At 39.6% G+C, this 15,914-nt stretch overlaps 1 pseudogene; it reads right to left on the bottom strand.

Moving 5' to 3' along the window:
• Positions 1-9,161, bottom strand: part of LOC118601736 — a 52,871-nt pseudogene extending 43,710 nt beyond the window's left edge.
• Positions 9,162-15,914: the final 6,753 nt, after the last annotated feature.

Genomic DNA, 15,914 nt, shown 5'->3' with positions numbered 1-15,914 from the left:
GCCATCTAGGTTATGAGATAGACTGTTGCAGTTTCTTCAGTGCTTGTGTTCAAATAACCCTTATTTTACTTAATAATGGTCCCAAAGCCATTCACATAACTTTTATTACAGTATATTGTTATAATTGTTCAGTTTTATTATTAGGTATTGTTGTTAATCTCTCACTGTGCCTAATTCATAAATCGAACTTTATCATACATATGTCTGTATTGGAAAAAATCATAGTATTAGTAAGGTTTGGTACTGTGCAGCTTCAGATATCCACTGGAGATCTTGAAATGTATCTTCCACAGATAAGGGAAGATTATTGCAGTCTGAAATTAGATTTGCCAACTTTGCGGCTCCTGTCAGATGTCTGCTTCTTAAAGGAAAGATCTTTCCGACTTTGGGCAAAGATCTTTCACTTCCCAAGAACTGTGGTTACTTGTATTGTCTCTCTAGGCAGAACTCTAAATAGTTCTTGGGCCTCTGGGCAGGGACCTCCAGGGCCTCTTTCCCAGCAGTTTCTCAAGCAAGGGTTGCGCTGAAGCATTCAGCTCTCTCCTATAGGAGCTGTTAGCGTGAGAGCTCTAGAGCTGTGGACAAAGTTCAATGCAACGAGGCTGAGAGTGGGTATAAACAGTTTTTCCTGGAAATAACCAAATAATTTAAGAAGGGTTGTGATTCTACTCAGATTCATCTGGACATTTAGTAGAGGGTATAAAATAAATATAGGAAATAGAGATATGTAAGTGAGAAGATATCTTTAATTCTTGTCTCTCCATTGGAATAGTTTCTTCATTCATTCAACCAACACTCATTGAGTACTTGTATGTTCTAGTTCTTTTATGTTTATCTAGCACTCTGCTAGATGCTTGGAAGGCAGGTGTGTAGATACATGGTTCATCCCAGAAAGAGAAGATAGGCTGGCAAACACAGGAACATTAGTCTTGGGCTGTGGGGTGAGGATTATCTGTATTCTCTCATCATCTCCTTCCTTGATTATTTACTTCCATTTACCTCTGCTCTCTGAGCTCAAATGAGACCTGTATGGGAGGATAAAAGTGGTGGTGGTAACAGAGATTTGATGAGCATTTCCAAATTTGGAGTTCATGGAATATTTAGGATTGACTATGAAGGCAGTAGGATTTTCATAGATGGAAAGAAGGGAAAGTGTTCTATATGGAGGAACTAGTTTAAGCAAAGCATAGAGTATGTTTGAGGGAGTAGATGGATAAGGTAAGAAAGAGAGTAAAAACCATTCATTACTATGTTATACTTCATATTCTTTCTATTTCTTACCCTTTATTGAACACCAAATGGTCAAGCATTTGTCTGTTCATTTAGCATAAATTAATGTTAAGATATAAGTGCTGCAGATGCATAAAAATATGCCACCCAATCCCACTGTATAAGTCAGGATTCCTTATTGTAAGTAACATAAAGAAATTCTGGTTATTTAAAGGAGAATTAAAATGTATTAAGTGATATCACAAAGCTCAAATAACCACTGAGAGAGCCAGGCTTGGATTCCAGCACTCAGGAGCAATGCTCAAAATCAGGTTGTAGAGCCGACCCCATGGTGCTTCGGTTGTCCCTACTGGGCACACATCCTACAGCTTGTCTCATGGGTATCACAGAGCTTCACTGAACACTGCCTTTAATGCTGTCTCTGAGTCCTCCAGAAATTATCAGTAGCTGCCTTATCTGCACCACCTTCCTGGGAAGGAGTCAGAGCAGTTCTACTTCTTGATATCAATATTTTCAAATTTAAGTCTAGGGTTAACCCATCTAATTAGTGGGATCAACATCAGTGCCTGGGTCCCAAATGCAAGACAGGCTGGGAAAACCAGGAGCTGGTGGTTTCAGATACCTTTGGGAAAAAACTCTGTTACAAGGTGGGTGATTCCGCTGGTCACAAGAATGGATTTTAGATGCTGTGCAACCCCCCAAATTTAAAAAGACAAACATTCACTACATTCACGTTTTAGGGGTAATGGCTGTTATCTGTTTATTCCTCTAGATTTTCTTTTCTATGGAAATATATACCTATATTTAATAATACAAATTGAATCACATTCCAGCAGTCACCACTTGTCATGTGTGTAGCCCACAAATTGACTTACTCTCACAAACATGTTTTGCCTAGCTTACATAGTTCTTTTTTTCTGTTTGTTCATTTAAATGGATTTGATGCAAATGTTTTTTTAATGTGGTATTTTTACATAAATGACCAAATTTTCTTGTGGCAACATGATTTTCATTTTGAACTGGCAGCAGTTAACTGGAAATGAGTAATGGCTGTCTCTTGAGTTTTCCATACTCCTTACCCCACCCTATGGTGATCTATTCAGGCCACTTTCATTCATTCACATTAACTACCTGCTCTGTAGACATATGAGTGAAATTACTATATTTTTCATACAGTTGTGATACTTGACATTTTGGTGTTTTTACTTAACAATGCATTTTTGTTCTTTTGAATCAGAACATGTTAAGCTACTAAATTGTATTTTGTGGCTATATACTGTTCTATAATTTATTAAACTAATTGTCAACCTTTTCGGAGAGACCAAGGCTCTAAGCTAAGCTTTTCATTAATTGCTTCTCTGACCTTAAACAGAGTACTTTGCCTCTCTGGGCCTTAATATTCCCTTGTATAAAATAGTGTATTAGAATTAGGTGATTAGTAGGACTTTTCTGGTTTTATCAATTCAGTGTCTGCAATGAGCAGTTTTTCTGGACCCTGAGACCTTATACAAAGGGAATTTACTAGAGAACTGGTTAAATTAATCATGATACATCCATATAATGGAAAAGTAGGCAGCCTTTTAAATTTTATTGTGCTTACCATTATTGTGTACAGAGTACTTCCACTGCCCTAATATGATGGTAAATACAGGACACTATACATTTTCCAAATCCATAGAGTGCACCACACCAAGAGTGAACCCTAATGTAAACTGTGGACTTTGAGTGGTAATGTGTTAGTGTGGATTCATCAACTGTAACAACTGTACCATTCTAATGACAGATGTTAATAATGGGGAAGGCTAGGCATATGTGGGGCAGAAATTATATGGTAAGTCTCTACCTTCTACTCAATTATGCTGCGAACCTAAAAGCGCTCAAAAAAATAAAGGCTACTTTAAAAATTATATGGTACTATAAAAATGCAAAAAAAGGAAAAAAGATATTGGATAACAATGTTTGTTGATGAGAAAGATATTATAATGTTATCAGTTTTTTTTTTAATTTTAACTTTGAGCTAATTTTAGTTTCACCTGTAATTATAAGACATAATACAGAGAAGTCCAGTATATACCCATTTCCGTTTTCCTCAATGATAACATCTTGTATAGCCATAGTATGATATCCTGGCCAGGAAACTGACATTGATACAATCCACTGAACTTACTCAGATTTCTTCATTTTTACATGCATTCATGTGTGTGTGTGTGTGCGTGTGTGTGTGTGTGTGTGTTAAGTTCTATGCAATTTAACCACATGTGTAGATTTCTGTGACTATCATCATAGTCGAGATATAGAATAGTTTTATCACAAATATTTATAACATTTTAAGTAAAAACTCAGTTAAGAAAACAATATAATATGTCTTTTAAAAAACAGCCTGGACATATAAACACCAAGAAATTAACCATGGTTAATTCTGAGTGATGGGATTGGTAGCTGATTAAAACTTTTCTGTTTGTGTTTGTCTGTAAATTCTGTGTTCTCCAGTGGGTGTGCATATGTATAACATGTTCAATGAGAACACTGCAACAACTATTTTCAAAAGATGGAGATATTAAATTTCAAAATGCACACATCAACATATGCTTTGTGTTCTCACTATTAGTTTATTTGAATTTTCTAAATAAATAAATAAATAAACAGAATTTTTTTATGTTTAAATCTTTAATACATTTTGAGTTGATTTCATTCTTTTGCATGTGAATATCTAATTTTTCTAACACCATCTATTGAAGACATTATCCTTTCTCCACAGTGTTTCTGGCATCCTTGTTGAAGTTTAAGTTTGACTGCATATGCCTGGGTTTATTTCTGGGCTCTCTATTCTGTGTCATTGGTCTATAGGTCTGCCTTTATGCCAGCACCATACTGTTTTAACTACTATAGTTTTGTAATATATATTTAATAGCAGGAAGTGTGATACCTCCAGCTTTGTTTTTCTTTCTTAAGATTGCTTTGGCTATTTAGGGTCTTTCGTAGTTCCATATGAATTTAGGATTTTTTCCTACTTCTGTAAAAAATGTCATTGGGATTTTGATAGGAATTGCATTGAATCCATATATCACTTTGGGTAGAATAAACATTTTAACAATGTTAAGTCTTATAATCCATGAACATAAATATCTTTCCATTTGTTTATATCTGAATTAAGTTCTTTCATTCATGTTATATAGTCTTCAGAGTACAAGTCTTTCACTTTTGTGTTTAAACTTATTCATAAGTATTTGATTGTTTTGATGTTGTTATAAATTAGACCATTTTCTTTATATATTTTTCTGATAGTTTTTTATTAGTGTATAATGTAATGGATTTTTGTATGTTAACTATACCTTGTAGCTTTACAGAATTCACTTTTAGTTCTAACAGTTATTGGGTGGAGTCTTTAGTGTTTTCTACATATAAAATTATATCATTTGTGAACAGAGAAAATTTCACTTCTTTCTTTTTAATTTGGATGCCTTTTATTTCTTTTGTGTGTATGTAGTTACTCTGGAAAGGACTTCCAGAACTATGTTGACTAGATGTGATGATGGTGAGCATCCTTGCCTTGTTCCTGATCTTAGAGGAAAAGCTTTCAGTTTTTTACCATTGAGTATGGTGCTACTTTGGATTTTTCACATATGGTCTTTATTTCATAGAGGTAGAGTCCTTCTTTACCTAGTATGTTGAGAGTTTTTATCATGAAAGGGTTTTGAATTTTGTCAAATGCCCTTCTGCATCTATTAAGATAATTATGTGATTTTTATCCTTCATTCTGTTAATATGGCATATCATATTAATTAATTTTCATAAGTTGAATTATCCTGTACTAAGAGATAAATCCCACTGAGTTATGGTGTATGAGCCAATTATTGAATTTGGCTTTCTAGTATTCTGTTGAGAATTTTTGCATCTATCTTCACTAGAGATATTGGCCTTAGTTTTCTTTACTTGTTGTGTTTTTGTTTAACTTGTAAAATGATTATGCTGGCCATGTAAAATGAGTGTGAAAGTGTTCCTTCTTTTCAATTTTTTGGAAGAGTTTGAGGAGAACTGGTATTAATTATTTTTAAACTGGTAGAAGTCACCAGTGAAGCCATAGGGTCCTAAGCTTTTTTCACTGTTGGGAGGTTTTTGATTACTGATTCAAAATCCTTATTCATCATTGGTTTGTTCAGCTATTCTGTTTCTTCACGATTCAGTCTTGGTAAGGTGTTATGTTTCTAGGAATTTACCTGCTTCTTCTAGGTTAACCAGTTTGTTGGTGTGTAATTGTCCATGACAGTCTCTTACGATCCTTCTTATTTCCACAGCATCAGTTGTAATGTCTCCTCTTAAATTTTTATTTTATTTACTTGAATGTTAATTATTTTTAGTTAACTAAGCATTTATCAATTTTATCTTTCAAAAAACCAACTCTTAGTTTTGTTGATGTTTTCTATTGTTTTTCAATCTTCTATTTCATTTATTTCTGTTCTAATCTTCATTATTTCCTTCCTTCTGCTAACTATGAGCTTAGTTTGCTCTTCTTTCTCTAGTTTCTTTGGGTTTTAAGTTGTTTAATTCAGATATTTCTTCTTTCTTAATGTAGACATTTATCACTATAAATTCTCTCAGTACTGCTTTTGCCATAGCCCATAGTTTTAATATGATGTTTTCATTTTTAATAAAATTTCTAGAAGAAAACATGTGAGAAAATCTTCATGATAATAGTTTAGACAATGATTTCTTGGATATGATACTAAAAGCACAAGCAAGGAAAGCAAAAATAGCCAAGTGGGACTACATCAAACTAAAAAGCTCTGAACAGCAATGGAAACAATAAATGGAGTGAAAATACAACCTATGAAAAGGGAGAATATATTTGCTAAACACATAGCTAACATGGGCTAATATCCAAAATATAAGAAAAATTAGAAACTCCTATAATTCAGTAGCATAAAAACAAATAACTCAATTAAAATGAGCAAGGAACTGGAATAGACATTTCTCTAAAGAAGACATCCAAGTGGCCAACAGGTTTATGAAAAAAATTTCAGTATCACTAATCATTAGAAAAATGTAAGTCACAACAGTAATGAGATATTGTTTTGCACCTTTTAGGAAGGCAAATATCAAAAAACAAAACATAACAGGTATTGGTGAGGATGCGAAGAAATTAGAACTCCAGTACACTGTTGATGAGAATGTAATATGTTGTGCTTCTATAGAAAACAATATCTAGGTTCCTCAAAAAATTAAAACTAGTACTACCATATGATCCCATAATTCCATTCTTAGGTACACATCCAAAAAAATGAAATTAAGATCTTGAAGAGAGAGCACTCCCATGTTTACTCATAATAGCCAAGATGTAGAAACAACCTAAATGTTTATTAACAAATGAATGGATAAAGAAAAAGAAGTTTATACATACAATGGAATATTGTTTAGCCTTGAGAAAGAAGGAAACCTTGCCACATGTGATAACATAGATGAACCTAGAATACATTACATTAAATGAAATTAGCCAGTCACAGAAGCACAAAAACTGCATGATTCCACTAATACAAAGTATCTAAAATAGTCAAACTCATAAAAACACAGAGTAAAATGTTGGTTGCCAGGTGCTGCTTTTCAACAGTATAAAATTTCGGTTATAAAGATGAATAAATCCTAAAGATCTGCTGTGTTACAACATTGTGCCTATAGTTAATGATACTGTGTTATGAACTTAAAGTTTCTTAAGAGTAGAGCTCATGTTAAGCATTCTTACCACAATAAAAAAAAAATTAAAATTAAAATAAATCCATTTTCCCCAAGGAAATAAAAGAAAGCATTTATCGTGACTTTCTACCATTCTTAAGAAGAATTCTCAAAAGCCAAGTTCTCACAGTATTATGAATGCTATTCTTCCAAGAATTAAAGGTAGTCTCCTAGGAGGCACAGACAGGTTCTGCTGTCTTTGACATGAAACGTATCTTTCTGTATATTCCAGGTTTTTCAAAGGCCCAGGAAGAAGCAAAGGAGAGCTGAGCTGAGATTCCCAAGAGGTCTGCTAAGTTGTTTTTGAAGGCAGGCCAGTGGTCCTTCCTCTTTGGCCTGGCAGTCATGGAGGGCAGTCATGCCCTGTGGCATCTTTACAGTCTGAGTTCCACGCAGGATGATCCTTGAGTCTGTTTCGGGATAGTCTCCCAAAAAGACTGTCTTAAGGAAATGCAAAGGCCACTCAGAAGCTCCCAAACCTCCTTTAAGGTGGTCCTGAATGCAAACTGTATATTTTGGCAAAGAAAGGTATGGAGCTAGAAAAGAAGAAGCCCTGGAGACGGGAGACCTGAACCTGAGTTCCTGCTCTGACAGTGGAGCTGTTGCCAAGTCATGTAGCCAGTCCTGGTTTTAGTTACTTTCCAAGCCTGAGAACTGAGCAATTAGCCCATCTCCTGGACTTCACGAGGCTTCAATTTTAAACAGACCTCAGTTTAAATCCCTGCTCCAACGCCCATGTGACTGGAGAGATGACTTTACCTGCTTGTATTTCAGTTTTTTAATCTGAAAGATAAATTCATAATATAAAGTAACAACATTGTTATAAGGAAAAACTATATATAAATAAAATTGTTTTGTCTACCTGCTACTTCAGATTAAGTTGCATGGATTTTCCACCAAATTTGAATCTTAATTTAGCTTAAAATATGTCAGACCATATGTCCATATAGGCATCTCTATATGGCATATTCCAGGGTACAAAATGACAATGAGGGCAAACACTGTGTGCTTTCTGTGCTCCAGCTACTGTACTGAACACTTGACAAACAACATCTTTTTTACTCTTTACCATCATTACTATAATTGCCCATCCTTCAGAGAGAAGGAGGTAGTAGCACAGACTTATTTAACTCTGGGGAAAACAAGTACTAAGTCATATAAGTCCCTTGGCACAGTTAATTGTACAAGTCACCTAGCACAGTGCTTGGAATCTGGCAGGAATTATTACTAAAGCTAGTTGGTAAGCAACTTAGTCTAATATCATAAGAAAAATTAAAGAAGTAGCTGTTTGTACAATGGGTCATATTAGACTTTTGATTTTATGCAGATTCAGAGAAGATTTTATATAAAAAAAAAAAAAAAAAAAAAAAAAGACATCCGAGCTGAGCCCTGAAAAATAAATAGGATTTTCCTATAAAGAAAAATGGATTGAGGCATGCAGAAGGAGAGGGTATTATAGGAGCAATGAGAATGGCAGAAGCAAAAGCATAAAGGCATAAGAGTTTTAGATGTGTTTGGGGAACCGTAAGTGGTCCCAGGTTGCTAAAGCAGAGTACACTGGAGAGGAACAGCAGGAGACCAGTCTGAAGTGTCAGCAGATCATCTGGACTGGGAAGAATCTGAAATTTATTTTGTGGGTCACAAGCTTGAACTTGTGGCCTTCTGGCCATGTCTGGCCAACATATGTCTTTTATACGTGCTACCCAGAGCTATTTTCTTCTAAATTTTGAATTATCAACATTTAAAAATCTGATGTTTTTAGCCATATATCCCAATTTCTAGATTTTCCTGGGGGGAAAAGGAGAATATTTAGCCATGTTGATTCTCCCTTCAATAAGGAAATATCATCTAGGGCTGAAAAGCCATCATCCCTGAGGGTTCCAAGTCTGGTTGTGATCTAGGCTTGCAGCTAGGATTAGGACTCTGGATTTAAAATGTTACATTAATGTAGTAGGGTGCCTGCGCCTAACTTATGTAACTATGACTCAGCTTGTTGTTTATTATGCATGTGTGGCAGAATGCCACTATTGTTCTCTGGCATATATAAAACCTATGCGGTCCCCTAGCGCAGAAGCCCAAGTTCCCCACAATATAGTAGGTGCCTGCTGTTTCATTCTCGTGTAGGCTCCTCGTGTGTTCTTCCAACTGAGCATCTCACCATCAAACCTTCCCTTCTTGATCAGCTCTGCGCTGACATTTGGCATAGCCGGAGGGAAGAGCCCACAGCCCGCGGGATGGTTCCCGGGCGGAGGGCATGTGCCCCCCACCCTACCCCACATCCCAGTGGTATCCCGTTGCCGCGTATCTGGCCACATGGATGCCCTCGAAGGACTGGGATGGAGAGAAGTCACATCTGGAAGACGTCCAGAAAGCCCTGGTGATGTTGGAGCCGAATGTCCCAACCACTTACCGAGAGGCGGGGGGCGGGGGGGGGCGGGGTCAGATGGCCTGGATGTTCTTGGCCAGTGCTGCGGCAGGCCAGCCTGGAGGTTCAGGATCAGGCTCAGCAGGTGCAACAGCTACAACACCAGGAAGAAGAGCTGGAAAGGCTGCTGGTGGCAGCAGAACTCATGCTTCAGGGGCCTGACCAGTCGCTGCCATCATCCTGATCTGGGAGCCCTCCGGTGTACCGTGGCAGGCAGGCAGGTGAGACAGCAGCAGGTTGAAGCAGAGCAGCAGTTGGCCCCCCTGAAGGGGTGGGGGCAAGCTAGTGGTGACCCCTCAGGCGAAAAAGCATACTAACTTAATCCAGTACACCCCCACCAAACTCCAGGACCTGACAAAACAGGTACGGCAGAGAGCCGGAGAGACAGTTCCAGGGTGGCTGCTGCGGCTGTAGGATGATGGGGCTGGAGAGATGGCTCAGCTGGCCTCAGCAGCGGTGATATCGTTTCTCAGGCAGCGCCTCCAGAACGTAGGACATACGGTGCGGGGTGTGGGCAGCCACTCCCTCATTAACTGGTTCATATCCACTGCACAGTATGGGCCGACCCAGGGAGCTGCCAGAGACAGTGAGCAGATGGACCACGTACTTAGATCTGGTCCAGATAATTCGGGAAATGGGCATGCGACGGATGATGTTTCGCACCCAGTACACTAGCCCTGATGAGGAGGTATTTACAAACTGTTTGAAGGACTTGATCTTGACCTCTGGCCCAGCGTACTTTTGGCACCATGGTAGCGCTGCTGTCGCTTTACATAGACAGGCAGATCCATGAGGTAACGTTCGTCATGGCAAGGTTGGGGGATGTGGAAGTGCAAAGAGCGTTCCACCTGAGTGCGGCTGTACCATCTCCTGCACTCCCAAACGGGCCAGTGCACGGGTGGAGGTGTGGCTGAAAAGAGGGGGTGGAGCAGCACCCAGCCCAATCAGCCTTGAAAGTGAGACGCAGGCAAAGTGCTTTGATCTAGCCACTGCAGGCGTTGCTGCAGAAAAGATTGAGCAGCAGTCTAATGAAGTACTACTGGCGCTGTGGAATCAGCTGCGCCCTGACCAGCAATTCACTCCTGGTCCCGAGAAAGCCACAAACTGGAGGTGTGGCTGGCTGATTATCCGCCCCCATCCCCATTAGACGTTTGGCGGGGCAGCTGGTTGACCTGAGGCCTCATGTGGAACTGACTATACATTGCTTCCCCCTCAATGTGCAAAGGGTATTAGCCCTTGTGGACACAGGTGTTGACAGCACCCTGCTCTATGGGAATCCAGACAAGTTTTCCAGGCCCACTGCAGTCATAGAAGGCTATGGAGGTTGAATCATTCACATGTGACAGGTCCCTATGACATTGGGTATTGGCAGATCGCCTCCTCGGACATATCAAGTGTACATATCCTCCATAAAGGAGTACATTTTGGGGATTGATGTTTCGCGAGGCTTGACTGTGAATATTACTGCTGGTGAATTTCACATTTGTATCTGGATGGTGAAAACTATTATCCGGGGATGTCCACGCTATGCCCTGTTGGTGTTGCCCCAAGCTATCCAGGTAGTGAATACAAAGAAGTACCACCTGCTGGGCAACCATGAGGGAATAGGATGCACCATACTGAAGATAGAAGAAGCCAGAGTCATTTGTCTACTCATAGCCCATACAACTCCCCCATGTGGCCAGAGAAGAAGCCTGATGGCTCCTAGTGCATGACAGTTGACAATCAGGAGCCGAATAAGGTTATACCGCCCCTGCATGCCATTGTACTGAAGGTCATGGACATCATGGACCAGTTGTCACATGAACTTGGATGATATCATTATGTGGTAGTCTTGGCAAACGCCTTTTTCTCTATTGCCATAGCCCCAGAAAGTCAAGAACAGTTTGCCTTCACCTACCCAGGATGCACTTATATCATTATATTAATAATATAATGCTAACTTCTGATTCTCTTACAGAACTGGAAGCAGCGGCAACCAGCCTGTGAGAAGCATTTGCCGACTAGAGTTGGGCAGTCAATGAGGACAAGGTCCAGGAACCTGGGTTCTCTGTCACATTTTTGGAAGTTATCTGGTAGGGTAAGACAGAAGTAATGCCAGAGGCGGTGATTGATAAGATATAAGCATATCCTTGACTTGAGACTGTGAAGCAGCTCCAAATCGATTTGGGACTGCTGGGATTTTGGAGAGTGTTCATTCCTCATTCGGCCTCCTTGATGTGACCCCTGCACCATCTAATGTGACGGGGTGTCCAGTGGGATCGGACCTTTAAGATAGAAGAGGCCTTTAAGGTTACAAATCAAGCTGTAGCACAAGCCCCAACTCTAAACATAGTGAATCCATCCCTCCCATTCCTGCTTATAGTGCAGGCGGATGATATAGGGTTTGTATGGGGCTTGTGGCAGAAGCACAGTTCCCAGAAGGTGACAATGGGATTCTAGTCCCAACTGTGGAAAAATGCAGAAGGGTGGTATTCTCTGATAGGCTCTGAAGCATGGTATTCTCTGATAGAGAAGCAACTGGCTACCATATATGCAGCCCTTCTGGCCAGTGAGGCCATCATTGGCCCTAATCCCATAACCATTCAGTCCACGTAACCCATGGAGGGGTGGCTGTGGTCTTAAGGAAGACACCTTGTATGGGAATTGCACAGGAATTGTACGGGAATATGCTGTCCAAGTGGAGGGATGTACCTGGAGTAGTGGGCACAGTTCTCTGTGAGTCCCCTGCCTAGTCAACTGCCTCCCTTATTGGTACCAGTGCAGTTCTAAGTAGAGCTCGTGGTGGAGCCTGATGAAATGGGAGACATATCGAGTCCCTATGTAGAGGGTCAGACTCCCATCCATAAGGATGCCTGGTACACAGATGGCTGCATACCTGGAACACCACACCCGAATGGAACCAGTGACGGCAGGCTATGAAGGCACTGCTCTGCCATGATCATCACAAATCCTCGCCCCTCATAGCTATGCCATTTCCAGTGGGTGGGGATGGCTGGTGGAACAACATGTGGAACTGCGGGAGTAGGTCCCTCACTGCATAGAGCAAGTTAAGATCTGTGACCAACCATATCATGGGGTGGCTACCCCCTGAGCTGTGTGCTAACACCATTCTTGCTAATATGTCCAAGGTCTGGTGGAACGGGCAATATTATGTCAGTACAGAGTCCACCGACTAGCTGCCTGCAGGATATCTCTGGGTCTGTGGACACTACGGCTGGCTCCACTTGCCTGCTAATTGAATCAACCATTGTACCTGGGGACGTCCATATTTAGCTGGATACATATTATCCACTTTGCTCCAATTGCCTTGTAATTGGGATCCCGTATATCACTGCCACTATTGTTCTCTGACATATATAAAGCCCATGCGGTCCTCTAGTGCAGAAGCCCATGCTCCCTGCAATAAAGTAGGTGCCTACCCTTTCATTCTCATGTCAGCTCTTCATGCTTTCTTTTGACTGGGCATCTCACCACCGAAAACTTCCCTTCTTGATCAACTAGGTGCTGACAGTCTGCTTCAGATAGCTCCTTACATCCTCCCCTTTCCCTTTGGTTGCACTCAGAAAACTTCTTTCCTTTATGTTCCTGTCAATTTCCTGTAGGCTATGGATTGGTAACTACAGCTATGAGCATGTGGATTAATTAACAGTCACCTAAGAATGATTTATTATGTACTAAGTAGTGTCTATCTCACTCCTAGAGGCCAAATATATATACATACACACACACACACATCATTATTGTTTTCTTTAAGTAAGGATCTGCCACTTTAGTGCTAAGCTGAGCAATATGATAGGCACAAATAGCTACTTAAAATGAAATTAAATAAAATTAAAGGTGAAGTTCCTCAGTTGCACTAGTCACATTTCAAGTGTAGCTACACATAGCTAGTGGTTACCCTACTGAAGTGCATAGATACAGAAACTTCCTTCATGCCAGTGGTCAGGGAGGAAGAGAATCCCCGCCTTTCACCCTTTTTTTTTTGGTTCTCATGACATGAGACTAGATTAACAGAAGAAAAAATTTAGTATGTGCACATGGGGGAATCACAATATAATGCTCATATCATAAAATGAGGCTCAGAGAAATGATCAAACTAGACAACTTTTAAAACATTTTAGATAAAGAAACAATAAATTTGTGAGAAATTGACAGAGCAAAGAAAGTTGAGAAAGGAATCCAAACAAGGTTTGGGCTTAGGGAGTAAATTAGTAAAGGCATTTCACCGTTTGTTTATACAGGCTTTTTCTGCTCTGGGTTTTTCTAGTGGCATGGTTGTCTCTCAGTCCTTCGGCAGCAGGGAGAACACCTATCATGGAGATTTATTTCCTGCTTTTAGGGGACAGAAGAGAGTCAGAGAGCTCTTCTCACTCCCGCTGCTTCTCAAGAGGTTTTAATTCAAAATAATTAATATGCCATTGTGAGATATCCTCGGGCAGCTGCCCTTGGGACCCGACAGCAGAAAGTTCCATTGGACAGTACTGCTCTGTAGAGCAGCCGGGGCTGATGTACACGAAGCAGTCAGAGGAAATGCAACATAAAATACCAATCGACTGGCTTGGATTGTGCTGGAAAGGACGGGAGGATGAGGAGATTCTCATGAGGCATAACAGCAAAGGGAACTTCATGAGGGAGGTAGATTAAGGTGGATAGGATTATATTGGAAGAGAGAAAGAGGGTAGGGTATAACTAAAGATAGAAGAGGGATTTTATCTGTTAGGAATGTTTTCCAGTAAATTATAAAATAAATAATTAACAGTATCTTAAACAAATAATGTATATTTCTTACATATCAAGAAATCTAACATTGATTCAGGGACTTGGAGATGTCAGGACCAGAATCTCTGACATTCTTGTGGTCTTTCCCTGATTATTGGAAGTTGAATGTTGTAGATCTAGCCTTCCTGTCTTCAATAAAGGTAGAAAAAAGAGGAAAGAGGGTGTGCTGGCAGACTTTCATTCATTGGCCAGAACTGTGCTATGTATTATGCCATATGGAAGAGAGCACAGAGGCTTTTATAGCTTCTAATTCAGGATGGTAAAGACAAAGAGAGTTGTTATTGGCAGTTCAGCGAGGTCATTTACAGTCTGCCATAGCTGGGAGTTTGGGAGACATGCTGGGGGAAAAGGCAATGGGCTAAAACCCAGAGATATAGGTTATAATGATCACTCTTAACCAACTGTGAGACTTGGAAAAATCACAATATTTATGAACCTCCCAAATCTTATCCCTTTGTGACATTCAGGTCCCTTTTGAGGTAGCTCATAGTCCATGGTACAATGAGGCCACTGAGGCCATTCTTTCACCCTAAAGTGGAACACAAAACAAAAACCAGTTAAGAACAGATGCTAACCCTGACTGTATTAATCTGGAGTAGAATCTATTAGTTTTCTATTGTTGTTGTAACCAATTACCACAAACACCATGGCTTACAACAGTACACACAATTTATCACCTCACAGTTTTGGAGTTTAGAAGCCTGACACAGGTCTTACTAGGCTAAAATAAAGGAATAGCAAAGCTGCACTCCTTTCTGGAAGCTCTTGGGAAGAATCTATATCCTTGCCCTTTCCGGCTACAGGCTGCCCACATTCCTTGGCCCATTCCACATTCATCTTAAAGCTACCACTGTTTCATTTTTTTCATGCGTGCCTTTGTTCTGTAGTCACATCTTCTGACTCTCTCTTTTGCCTCCCTATTCTACGGTTAAGGGCCTTTGTGATTACATTGGGTCCACCCAAATAATCGGGGATAAATTCCCCAATTATAAATTTATGTGATTAGCAACCTTAATTTTATCTGCAACTTTAAATCCCCTTTGCAATGTAACCAAACACTGCCACAGGAATTAGAATATAAATGTCTAGCAGGTGGAGAGAGGCACATTATTCTGCTTGCTACATGGACATTCACACAGACTAATTGGAGATCAATCCAGAAATTCCACTTTTAAGAATTACCCAAGAAAACAAGTGTAAATGTGTATATGCATTGGAATTTATTGAATAAATATTTATAATAGCAAAAATTTAGAAGGAAAATCAATGTCCCTGAAAAGGCTGGAGGTCAACCAAATTATAGTTCATCCATATGACAGAAAATTCTGCATTCATATCTGTTTATTGATATAAATGGTGTCGATAATATGTCAAGTGAAAAAAGCAGATTGTAGAATACTTACACGGTATTATCAGTTCTAAATCTGTGTGCATATGGAATGTATGTATTTACATACATCAAGTTATATTACTAGTGATTATTCCTGGGAGCGGTAGATTTGGGATGCAAGAGATATTCACTAGATACTGACACTTTTTAGAATGATTATGTATTATTAGAGAAAAAATTAAGTTATGTCCTCTTAGGAAGAAAAACTTCAGTGTTGTAAAGAAATACTTTATCATGCCCGAATTACTAGCAGTTTCCTCTGCTGACAGAAATCTTCCTTTCCACTTGAGATTCGAACAATGGGATCTAAAAGAAAAACAGAGTGCACTGCCAAGAGCCATTATATGTTCCTGCATTAAA

The sequence above is a fragment of the Rousettus aegyptiacus genome, unplaced genomic scaffold (genome assembly GCF_014176215.1).
Source record: "Rousettus aegyptiacus isolate mRouAeg1 unplaced genomic scaffold, mRouAeg1.p scaffold_m13_p_4, whole genome shotgun sequence".
NCBI lineage: Eukaryota > Metazoa > Chordata > Mammalia > Chiroptera > Pteropodidae > Rousettus > Rousettus aegyptiacus.
Note: the sequence above shows the minus strand (reverse complement) of the source record. Positions and strands in the feature narration are given on the sequence as shown.